At 34.2% G+C, this 13,433-nt stretch overlaps 1 pseudogene across 1 annotated transcript; it reads right to left on the reverse strand.

Annotated features, from left to right (window-relative positions):
* Positions 1 to 4,007: 4,007 nt before the first annotated feature.
* Positions 4,008 to 5,755, reverse strand: LOC141569890 (elongation factor 1-alpha 1 pseudogene; annotated as a pseudogene). The gene has a single exon (XR_016018645.1). The product of XR_016018645.1 is annotated as an elongation factor 1-alpha 1 pseudogene (transcript).
* Between the last annotated feature and the right edge of the window lie 7,678 nt (positions 5,756 to 13,433).

A 13,433-nucleotide genomic window follows, 5' to 3' on the forward strand; every position in this document is an offset into this window, starting at 1 on the left:
GATCTCTCACTCTATTTCATAAACTGTGCTAAGCATTGAAAAGGAGTAGTTAAAATGCACCCCCCCCACACACACACACACATTTCCATACCTAGCAATTATAGTAACTTCTCAGACGGCTGCCTAACTTCAGTCTTTCTATTTCTTCCATAAACACAGAATTATTCTTCTAATATATAAATTGAATGAAAGTAACAAACTGCTTGCATGGGTATAATTGCCTAAAACACTTCATTGATCGACCAGGGTTGATTTACTGTACCCCGAAAGCTCTTCGTGGTCTGGCTCTTTTCTGCTTTTTCCATTTTCTCCACCCTCCTCCCAACATGCATCTTCTGTTCTAAGCACAGTAAGCTGCTTACATTATTTGAAATAAACCGCACATTCATACCTCTGAGACTTTTCACATATGTCCTCATTTCCTAAAAATTCTAGATTTTTTTTTTTCTTGTAATGTATGTGACTATCTCCAATAGTCACATATGTGTTCTTAGGTTAAAACCTTCACCCTGACCCAGCACTTTATCAGGTCTTCCCCTCAGTGATTTCTATAGCACACTGAAATTACCACACTGAAAGGATCACATTTTCTCTTAATCACTAGTAGACTGCGCTGAAGAGGCACTGGATTATGGTGGATTTTGGAGAAAAAAAAGGACTCTGTCACAAAATGATTCCACTAAGTATTAGATGTGATTTTTTTTCTGAGCAAAGTATACAGACTTTCTCCACTTCTTCATCTGAATAGTTAGATTAATAATCATGAAGTCATTAATTTGATGTACAAATTTGTCACTGAACAAGGCATACAATAAGGCATGTAGTAACTCAATCTGTATTAGTCCCTGTCCCTTTTTTCCCCATTGATGTGCAAGTTCCTAGAGAACGATGACTCTGCCATATGTTTCTCTGTATTCCAACATTGACAGCATTGGAACAACACAGATCTCCCTCAATAAATGTTATCGGATAGTGAATTAATTGTGATGGTTACAACCATGTGGTGAGGCATAGAAATTTTTTAGGATGTTGTCATGACAGGCTGCAAAATATATTTGCTTCATTATACAAAGACACTTTGAGCATCTCAAAGTAGAGATTTCACATTTATTTTCACTACTTATAAATAACTTTGCTTATGATTTAGTCTAAAGACTGATGACACCTTTTTTTCCTCCTGAAGGACTCTTGATTTAACAGCACATTGAGACAAGATAAATATCTTAATTTTAGAGCCAGCATTTTTTTCCATCGGGTATGCTATAAACAGTATAGAACATTAATGAAAAAAATATACATGGACTTTTAGAATTAAGTAGCTTCTTTGCAATGTTTTTGGGAAGTATATTGTTATGCCCATTTTATAGACTACTTAAAGCAATATTGTCAAGGCACCAATGTATAAAGGAAAGCATACGAGTATGGAGGGAAAAAAAACAGTACAGTCTATTTCTTATCAAGACTTAGACAATTTTACATAGAAATTGGCTGCCTTCTTGTTCTGTGACTTTAAGCAAATCTCGGAGACTCTTCCTTACTATCTTCAACAAAGAAATAGGACTAACAACTCTTCTTTTGACTATGACACGTCTTATTTTTAGACCCACATGTGATAATAAAAGTAAATGCAGTTTGAATCTTTTAAAATGTGTACAAATTTAAAAGCTGTAAATGGTAATAAAAGTATAGCAATTGAGAGGTACCAATGCATTTGTTTGCAGAACTATTCTTACTAACAATGAAAGCAAGTTAGAAAAAAAAAAAATCATTAATGACTACTTCGGCTACACTTGATTTCTTAAGGTATATTTTTGAACAAGTTAGAGAATACTGTTTTTAAAAGACGTGAACAGACTATAGAATAGTTTTTGTTTTGTTTTTGTTTATGATAAGTGTCTCTATATTAAATGTGAGATGAATAAGAAAGGAGCATACTTAAAAAGAGGTTGTCATTCAGCAGATGAAAGATCGGTATGCAGTATTAAACTTTGAGCAGTTCTTGCCACTGTTTCTCTGATATGTGTGTGTGTGGTATGTGCGAGAATGTATTTATTCATTCCAATAAAGAAACAGACAAAGCTAATGCAAACATACAGGGTAACATAATAAGAGGCCCATGCATAATTTGTAGGCAGCCATGAAACAAAGTTATCTCTGTGAGGAAAACATTAGAAATACTTTTTCTCGTGCTGGTATATATTCATATGAAAGAATAATTGACCCCATACAGACCAACCAAAATTACGTACTATTTTACAGTACAGTTCTGTATATTTTTAATTCCCATTATAAAACATTATTATTTTACACCATCAATATTTGTTTTATTTTATCAACTTTTTTCCCCCCAATATTGCACTTAACTATTTTTCATTGAATTTCAGTTATCTTATTTTGTCTCTTATTCTCTTTCTCTCTTTTCCTATCTTGGTTCATTTTCTTATTTTCTTTCTGTCTGAAATATATTCCTTTTCATTTTGTGTGCATTTTTTTTTGAGAGAGAGAGAGTCTGTTTTTTTCTAAACTCTTCCAGTTTTGTTCTTCTGAGATTCCTCCTTTCCTCTTAACAGTTAATTTTTTTGGATACAGAATTCGTCATTAACAGGTATTTTCTCTCATCACAGTGAAGAGACTACTCCAGTCTCTTCTGGTATCCATTCTGGCTCTTGAAATCAACTTTTAGTCTAATTATTATACCTATGCAAGCAATCTGCTTCATTATTACTCCCATGCACATAATTTGTCTGTTGTTTGTAGTTGATTTTTATATATTTTCTTTGATGTTTGGCATATAGTCGTTTCAATATATTAGTTGACATAACAGAAATTCCCATGCTGTAAATAATATAATTTTATTTTGTCCTTTTTATATTAACTCTCTGATTTTTTTTATCTCTTGTCATTGTTTTTGACAAGACATTAGGTATATGGTTAGTTAATCACATAAAAATTATGTCAATATTTGACATAATTGTAGATACATGAGAAAATGCAAAAATATATATATGCATACGTCCCATGGCAGCCTTCACACACTTCCCCCCCAATATTGTCTTATGTTTGATTGAAAAGGTTTTTGATGATTTAAAAGTTTTATATTCTAGTTTTATTGTCTTTTATAAACAAAATAATAACTTTTGAATACATTACCATCTCCAAAATCCCTCTTTGATCTTCTATATTACAATCTAAACTTCTACTTGCAACTTTTAAACACATATATATATATATATATATATATATATATATATATATACAGTTGTGTTTATTATTTTAGTAGTCAAGTGTTAATCAGCTTTATTAACTTTGACTAATTTTACTTTGTCCTATTCATCACTTCTTTTTTCCTTCTCTTTAGCTGAGAGTTTATTTTCCCTACATACAAAGTACATGATTTTTAAATTATTTCATTGAGAATGTGTGGTTAGCAATTTTCTTAGTCTTTGTATGCCTAAAAATACATTAATTTTTTTTTTTTTTTTCAACTTCCAGTATCATTTATTTTTCCTAGAATCTGTATACAATTAACTGTAGCAAGACAGTGTTCAGTATTACTTAACCCTCATTTACTTTCGGCTCTTTGAACTACCTCAGTATTTATTTGTAAATGTGAGAATTCATTCAACTGAAAAACTAAAATTTGACATACCAACAAATTTACTCAATATTGATGTTAACTATACAAAATTTTATATGCAACATGGACTTTATTACAGAATTTGGCCTTTGTAAAGTAGCTTACACATCAAGTTCCTCTTTTCTTATCTGTCCTAACCTATTAATAAGTGTTGCACCAACAGACCCCCTCCCATAGCTTTATGTAAACAGATGATTCCTCCCCTTAAAACAAGGTGAAAAAACCCAAAGTTCCCACCCAGAAAATGTTAACCCCAAATTATCAAATTCTAGTTTCAGCAGATGTAACACCAGAAATAGGTTATGGGTAACTAAATCTTACCTAAGTAATACTATGGGAAGTTACAGTGTTGACCAAAAGAACACACAGGTTTCTCATTAAACTTTGTTTTAATGGGTCTCAAAATTCTGTGACAGATTTTTGGTCAAGTTGTTTCCATTAAAAAGTACTGATTTTAAAAACTAATAACTTAAAAACTGCCACACAAAAAAACAAATGGTCCACAAAACATTCTCCTTTCCTTCTGAAGGTTTTACGATGCATTGTAATCATTAACCAGTCTTTTACTATTACACTTAAATGGCCAATTGAGACAAACAGTTCTGAGACCGTTCTTCCACCACTGATTAAGACTGGGGTGGCAGGTATTGGGGATAATATTCATTTAGCCTTCTGAGCTTTCTGGGCAGACTTGGTGACCTTGCCAGCTCCAGCTGCTTTCTTGTCCACTGCTTTGATGACACCCACAGCAACTGTCTGTCTCATGTCACGAACAGCAAAACGACCAAGAGGAGGGTAGTCAGAGAAGCTTTCAACACACATGGGCTTGCCAGGAACCATGTCAACGATGGCAGCATCACCAGATTTCAAAAACTTGGGGCCATCTTCCAGCTTTTTCCCTGAACGACGATTAATCTTCTCCTTCAGCTCAGCAAATTTGCAAGCAATGTGAGCTGTGTGACAATCAAGCACAGGTGCGTATCCGGCACTGATTTGGCCTGGATGGTTCAGGATAATCACCTGAGCAGTGAAGCCAGCTGCCTCCATTGGTGGGTCATTTTTGCTGTCACCAGCCACATTGCCACGACGAACATCTTTGACAGACACATTCTTGACATTGAAGCCCACATTGTCCCCAGGAAGAGCTTCACTCAAAGCTTCATGGTGCATTTCAACAGACTTTACTTCAGTTGTAACATTGACTGGAGCAAAGGTGACCACCATGCCGGGTTTGAGAACACCAGTCTCCACTCGGCCCACAGGGACAGTACCAATACCACCAATTTTGTAGACATCCTGGAGGGGCAGACGCAAAGGCTTGTCAGTTGGACGAGTTGGTGGCAGGATGCAATCCAGAGCTTCAAGCAGTGTGGTTCCACTGGCACTGCCATCTTTACGGGTGACTTTCCATCCCTTGAACCAAGGCATGTTAGCACTTGGCTCCAGCATGTTGTCACCATTCCAACCAGAAATTGGCACAAATGCGACTGTGTCAGGGTTGTAGCCAATTTTCTTAATGTAGGTGCTGACTTCCTTAACGATTTCCTCGTATCTCTTCTGGCTGTAAGGCGGCTCAGTGGAATCCATTTTGTTAACACCAACAATTAGTTGTTTCACACCCAGTGTGTAAGCCAGAAGGGCATGCTCACGGGTCTGCCCATTCTTGGAGATACCTGCTTCGAATTCACCAACACCAGCAGCAACAATCAGGACAGCACAGTCAGCCTGAGATGTGCCTGTAATCATGTTTTTGATAAAGTCTCTGTGTCCTGGGGCATCGATGATGGTCACATAATACTTGCTGGTCTCGAATTTCCACAGGGAGATATCAATGGTGATCCCACGCTCGCGTTCGGCTTTCAGTTTATCCAAGACCCAGGCATACTTGAAGGAGCCCTTTCCCATCTCAGCAGCCTCCTTCTCAAATTTTTCGATGGTTCTTTTGTCGATCCCACCACATTTGTAGATCAGATGACCAGTAGTGGTAGACTTGCCGGAATCTACGTGTCCAATGACAACGATGTTGATGTGTGTCTTTTCCTTTCCCATTTTGGGTTAGATTCAGCGGTGGTTTTCACTACACCTGTGTTCTGGCGGCAAACCCGTTGCGAAAAAGAAAATACATTAATTTGATTCTCACTCTTAAATAGTAATTTGGCTATGTGGAGAATTTTTTGTTTTTTCCCCTTAGTATTTTCAGATCTGATTTCATTATTATTATTATTATTATTACTACTATTATTATTATTGGCATATATTGCTGCTGAATAGAAAAATGCTTATAAGGCTGTTTGTTCCTTTCACGTGAAATTGAAGGGATTTTGTTGGTAAATTCATTATTCTAGAATTTTATTTTAATGTACAAAAGTGTAAGCTTCCTTCCTTCCTTCCTTCCTTCCTTCCTTCCTTCCTTCCTTCCTTCCTTCTTTTCTTCCTCCTTCCTTCCTTCCTTCCTTCCTTCCTTCCTTCCTTCCTTCCTTCCTTCCTTCCTTCTATCCTTTTTATCATTTGCTGTTTGCATTAAATTTAAATACAATGTCCTTCTTCAATTATGGGGAATTATCAACCATTATTTATTAAATATTTATTCTGCACATTTATCTAAATTTTCTAATTTGGAACATCTGAGATTAAGGTTGTAATTTTCAACTAATTCTTTATGTTTTACTACTTACCTTTAAAATATTTTGTCTATCTCCCTATTCCCCATTCAAGGAGATTTCTATAGCACCATCTACCAGGTCACAAATTCTCTCTTCTATTGTGTTCACATCACCATTTATTCCAATTATTGCATTTATTCATGTGTGACAATAATTTGCTTTTCCATGATTTATAATTGATCATTTTTGTTTCATAGATACCTATTTTATATGAATAGTATAATTAAATAATTGAGTAAAACTCTTTTTTATTCTTATTGACATAATGTTATAGAGTGAAATGCAGATTTTAACAACTACCATTTGAGATGTTTTGACAAATATATACACTAAAATTCATACACATCCATACAATGATATAGAATGTTTCCAACATCCCAGAAAGTTATCTCATGACTGATCCCACAGAGTTAATTAATGTTCTGATTTTTGTCATCAAATTTTACCTGTTCTAGAACTTTATATAAATGGAGACACTTATATTCATCATCTTTCACTTAGAATACTGTGTTTGAGATTCATGCATAGTTACATGTATCACAAATTTGTTCCTTTTTATTGCTTAGTAGTAGTCTAACATCACACACAGCATGAATATATTTAAAACCTTGCTTCACGCTAATATTTCCAATCCTAATTCAACCTTATAAGTTTTATTCTAGCCTTCCTCTTTTTCTTACTTATAAAAAATCTGTGCTCCATCTTCAACCTGTTTACTTGTTTGCTTAATCCTCCTATATATAATTAATTTCCTTTACACGTAGACCATTTCTTCAGCATCACTGAATTATCTCTGGATTATCCCAACATATTATTTGGCTCCAAACAAAATTATTTTGAAATAAAACGAAAAGGATAAAGAAGTCTATACATGATACATGTGATGGCTGGAATTCACCAAGGTAGCTTTCCTTAGGTGCTAAGAAATTTTAATTTCTATACTCATGTACAGTGAGTACTTTATTTTTTTTCAGTTTTTAGTTTTACTACTTTGCTTTTTTTTTATTCTCCTGCTTATCGTTTTATATCTGATGGTTTTGTGTTTTATCCCTTGCTTTTCAAGAAAAATAAAACAGGTATGTATAGCCACCATAAAAATAAAAAAGAGGATTTGTAAAATAAAATTTACCTCACAAGATAATAAAAACATGTTACAAAGCAATAGTAATTTGAGTGTCAAATGGTATAAGTACTGCTTACACTGTACCCAAATGTTTTGCTATGAAATATTTTAACATTATTTTGTTATAGGCATTTATTTTATGATTTTTTTGTTCCATATGTTATTTTAAAATACACACACACACACATATATATAACTACTCATAATTTTTAGACCCCATTTTATTTGTTTAAACACATAAAGCATACATATTTTATTATCTGAGTATGGTAATTTCAATATCTGAAACTTTGTGTATGCTTGGCTTTGTACAAACTATAGCTCTTCTTTATTGATTATTCAGTTACCCATGTTTCAATATCTTCTTCCTTTTTTTACTCATATGTACTGTTATTATTCCTAGTGTGTACTCATAATGCTAAAGTAGCTTGCTCAGAAGCTGATTGGAGTCTCAGCACCTTCTGAATCTGAAGTGACCAACCTCTCTTTCCTGGTAAGTAGGTTCTGACACTGAGTCCTGATCACTATCAAAGACCGGTCTTCCTCAAATAAGAGTTTTCTCATGGGGAAACTTGGTGTTCTTTCTATTAGTTTATCTCAGCACTGCAATTTGATTCCTTTACAAAGGCTCTAAAATTATTGCATCTCATAAATTATATGTGAATTTTCTTATATGTTCCATTATCCAGTAAAAAAAAAAAAAAAAATCCTGTTGTTGTCTTTTCTAAGAGCAATTGGTGTTCACCTGTCTTCTGTTTATAACACTAAGAAGAGCCACTAAGTGATTCTTTCCAAAAAATAAAGATCTGTTCCAAAATAATTTGATGTCTCCATGTCTTGATAGAGAAATGTATTCATGTATTCACAAATGTTCAGTGATAGCTACTCTCAGAAAGAAAGATTGGAACGAGGTAAGTAATAAACATCAAGTTTTGTCTCACTGGATCTTCACTACTATAGGAGAAATTCTACAGAATAAATTTGGAGATGTTAACTAAAACAAAAGAGGCAGACAGAACACTAAATTTCTTGTTCCTTTCCCAATAAATGCTCCACTACTTTGTGTTTTGTCCCAAGTGTGCAAAAGATGCCCCCGCAAACAAGTCCTTCCCTATATTTCAGGAAAGGGACATGGGTACAAGAAAAGCCCTTAGTTATTCTTCTTGTTATGTTTTTAGCCAAGAAAATTAAAACAAAGCAATTCATCTAATCTTGTAAAACAGAAGGTCTTTTACTGTAAACACAATAGAATAAACTTCAAAGGATAAATTAGAACATTTGATTATATAAAATTCAAAACTCTGTATACCAATAATACAAAAAAGCAAATAAAAATAGTAAACCATTTCCAGATTAATGATATGTTTAAAACTTTAATATATAAAGACTTCATTAAAATTGGTATATAAAAGAAGATTGTAGAAGAAAACAGGCAAATGACATATGTCTGATAAGCTTATACAGAAATGTTCAACATCATTACTAATAAATTCAATTAAAAGTCATTGGTAATTCATGTAATGCAAAATTTTGCATACATAATTCAATAAAATAATAAGTTAATTAAAAGAATTATTATTTATGGAGTACTTACTACTTTCTAGGGACTAAATGAGATGATTTACATAAAACAATAAACTATTTTCATGTATCAACCTTACGAGGTAAGTGTATTACCTTATTTTAAAGAAGAAACTATGCCTAAAATTTTCTAAGTCTTTCGAACTCCAAATCTCGTAACTGTTACAGCATAGTAATAACCACTGCACTAAACCTTTTATAAGCAATTACTCTTCTTTCACTATCTAATAAGAAAATAAATAATTTTTAAATAACTGTGTTAGCTAGTGCAATAAAATAAGCACTATTATTAATTGTAGGCAGATTTACACATTGATATATTTCTAGAAACAATTATCCAATTCATATTAAGAGCCATAGAAAAATGAAAACACTTTGATCTAGTGTTTCCTCTTTTAGAAATCTGTCCCAAGACAAAATCTGATATTCAGACAGAGATTTATGTGAAAGTACATATATTGCAGTACTATTCACAATAATGAAAAACTGGAAACAGACTAGAGTAACAATAAGAGAGTAAGTAAATCAATGATCAGATGTTTGAAAGTGAGATACCATGCAAATACTGAAAAACACACTGTATGAATATCTAATCATATGTAAATTCCTACAGATGTACTATTGAGTCAAATTCTTTGAAAACAACCAGTAAAAATTAGGGCATACTGCACTGTGCCTAGCTTTGCAGTATCTTGTTGCAAAAATAGTAATGTTAGTAAAGGAACGGAAGGGAGAAGGTGTGACTGTATAGGCAAAACATTCCAACTTAGGTCCAGTTTCCGTAGTCATTAAAGGAGAGCCCCAGGAGAAAATGTGATACTACTATACCAATCTGCAATCTTATGTGGTAACATTTGGCCTTATTTTTTCAAGTGCTTTATGTTACATTTATGTTTCATAACTATTGTACTTATATAGTATTTGCCCTTTTATATGTGCTAAAAACACATACACACACACATAAAACTAAGCCAAATGTTACCAGTAATTACTACTGGATATTACTATAGATTTTTTTAATATTCTTCATTATACTCTTCTGTATTTTTTTCTGAAATTTATAATGACTATGAATTTTTTTATGTTAAGAATAAAGTGAACATAATTTTAAAGCGTATGACCACCTAATACAAATAGCTATTTTGATAGTTAAATAAAAGTGTATATATTAAAAAAAAACCTAGCAAAGAACTTATTATATAACAGATGCTCAATAAGTAAATTAATTTTAGTAAATTAATTATAAGATTGTAAATGCATTTCCTTAACATAATGTATGTACAGCTGCTAGCTCTAAAAATGGCTACTGGATATAAAAAAGTAGAATTTACAGACTCCTTTACACTTTTTACTTTTTTACCATCATATATCCCATATTTCAGGGAGAAAGAAAGGACAAGGAAACCAAGATTAAACCCATTATTCACCTGCTTTATAATTGTTTAATGTTGCAGATGCAGAGGTTCTAAAGAGAGGTGAAACAGGGAAATATCATTCACTCCTGTAATGTTCTCAAGCTGCACGATTCACATGTCTGCATAGGGTATAACAGAAAATGATGGTGGGGAAAGTAACAGTGAGATTGGAAAAACTTCTTGAGGTAATTATAAAACACTTTTCCTTCCAGCCTCTTAAAAACGACTGTATTTATTATTTTCTTTCTATGAGTCTACATCTGAAGCCACACGGAAATCTTTTCTATAGGAGTTTGAGTAAATAGGATGGATTGTGGTTTAACAAGTTGATCAAACAACAAATCTGTTAGCATCAGAGCAAAGCCTGTTTCATGTAGATCACTCAGTTCCAGTTAATTTTAGGTAAAGAGAACATTTTTGTTTATCTTGGACTTCTACGTGTTATGTCTATTTGAGAAAGGCAACTACTGAATTAGGAAAAGATCTTACAATATTATATTTGTGATCTTGACTCTTGTTTTGCTCAATGCCTGGAAGGCTTTTCAGGGGCAGGCCATTAAGAAGGATGATACTTACTTTCTTTCAGCCTGTCACAAATATACAGGGAGCTGGTGCAAAATATTTCAGCTTTCTCTTCATGGTCTTCTTTCAGTTTACCTACAGCCAGCTTTGGATGGGCATCTTCTTTCTGCTCTCCCTCCTTTTTTTCTAGACCTCTCACTTATTGCTATTGGTTCTTCCTTAGTTTCTTAAAGTTCTATTTACAAAATAATTGATATTCCTCACTATTTTTAAGGAGTCATCTTTCAAATTCTTCAGAACATAAATCACAAGACTGCCCCACCTCCCAACCTCACTAGTAATTACTACCTATTATACACACATGATGAGCCTTTATGACTAACAAAATCTTGTGTTTTTTTTGTGTGTTTTTTTTTCACCAAAGACTATCCCACTAATCCCTTAACCAGGAGAGACAAGCAGAAGAAAGAAAAGGCAGAAGTGAATATAATACAGCATCCTACCACACAAATAATATTACAGCAAGCCAAATATTCATCCTCCAATCCAAAACGAGATCTATATTCAACTACTGCTCCTCTATAATTTATTAGAAAACCAGTAGGATGGGACTGTTCCAGGTTACAGCATAGTTATTTAGGAAATAAGCCATTTTATAAATCAGTAATCCCATATTTTTTAATAGGACAACTATATGTGACATATGACAACACGTAAATTCAATGAAACAAAGACCTCTCTAACAGGCAGTGAGACCCTGTGATTTCCTATGGATGACTTTCAAATTTAGTATTACTGTTAATTCTGTGTTATTGAAATTTCTGCTTCTCAGTCTGAAAGTTGACATTGACTTGTAATTAAGTCTGTCTGAGCTTGCAGGCTGGGTGAACTTAAGGGAACTTTTGGCACTCTCCTGGTTCTGAGTGTCACTGTTGTGAAGAGAGAAGACATTTGCTTAATGAGGAGAACTATGAGCTACAAAACCACAATTAGGTCTTTCCTCCGGTTGGTGAACAATCGTGTGTCTGCCAACAGAAGCATAAAAATGGTTTGAGGCTGCCAGTGGAGAGGTGGTAGAAACAAATCCAAAGTGCTAGTGAATGCATGATTAGACATGAGAAAACATTTCTGTAGGACACTGGGGAGAGATGGGGTAAAATTCATGAGCTAAAATATACGAAAACCCTTAGCTTTTAAAACTATACCTACGATCCATAAAAGAAGCAAACACACACACACACACACACACACACACACACACACACACCACTTATAAACATTGCTGTTCAGTCAAGAGTTGGAAAACAGCTGTTGCTACAATTCAGTCGAAAGAGAGTATTCAAATGGGAGAATAGCAGTTTTAATTGCTGGGGACCCCAAGGACAAGCTATCCTCAACAATATGAATTTGATGCTGGGGGACAAAGAGAACAACTTCTGTGCAGATAGGCCATCTGCCCTACACTGATCTTGCCAGGAAACAAAATCTGCAATTGACATCACAAAAAATGATACCAGGACCTTGGCCCGTCCATAGTCTTCTACGCCACCATGGGTAAGACAGCTTCCAGGCCAGTCTGGCAGCCAAAACAAGCAAAACAAGTGGATCTCATTCATTCAGCATTCAGTGCCTGTGTGCTCTTGAGCAGGCTTGCCTCAAGCTAACTTCATTGAAGGGACAAAGATAGGCATATTCTAGATGAGATTGATGCTACTTTGAGCTCTCTCCCTCCCAACGTGCTTACTTGCCTTGAAATACGTGTTAGTTTTTTACTGCTGATATAAAACAAACAAACAAACAAATAACAAATTTAGTGGCTTAAAACAACATACTTCTATTATCTTGCAGTTCTGGACGCTAGAAATCTAAAATGGGTTTTATGTACTAAATTCAAGGTGTCAGCAAAGCTGTATTTCTTCTGGAGACTGTCAGGGAATGCATTCTTTTTCTAGCTGCTAGATGCCATTTGCAGTCCTTGCCTCATGGAACTTTCCTCCATCTTCAAAGTACATCACTCTTATCTGTCCTTCCATTGTTATAATGCATCTTTCTGACTGTGACCCTCCCACTTTCCCTTATAAAATTCCTTTTGATTGCATTGGGTCCACCTAGATTTTTTAGATTGACCTTCCCATCCTAGGATTCTTAAGTCACTTCTGCCATAAGTAACATATTCACAGGTTCCAGTAATTAGGTTGTGAACATTGTTGGAAGGGGTGGGGTTCGGAGGACAGACAATTATCTGTCTACAACAAACCTATATGTTAGCAGTTTTATATATGTACATCTCTATGGAAAAGGGAGGAACTCAGTTCCAAGGATGTCAGAAAACATAGGAGATAAAGAAGAGACAAACAAACAAAAAACCTGAAAGGACTCAATGCACTTACAATAATGATGTGATCAAAATAGCTGTCAGTGTCCTCTGAATATGAAAGGGATGCAACTAGACTATTGCAAATGCCAATTATACTTTAAAACCTTTATTTGTG

The sequence above is a fragment of the Rhinolophus sinicus genome, chromosome 14 (genome assembly GCF_057876585.1).
Source record: "Rhinolophus sinicus isolate RSI-liver-muscle chromosome 14, RSI-T2T, whole genome shotgun sequence".
Taxonomy (NCBI): domain Eukaryota; kingdom Metazoa; phylum Chordata; class Mammalia; order Chiroptera; family Rhinolophidae; genus Rhinolophus; species Rhinolophus sinicus.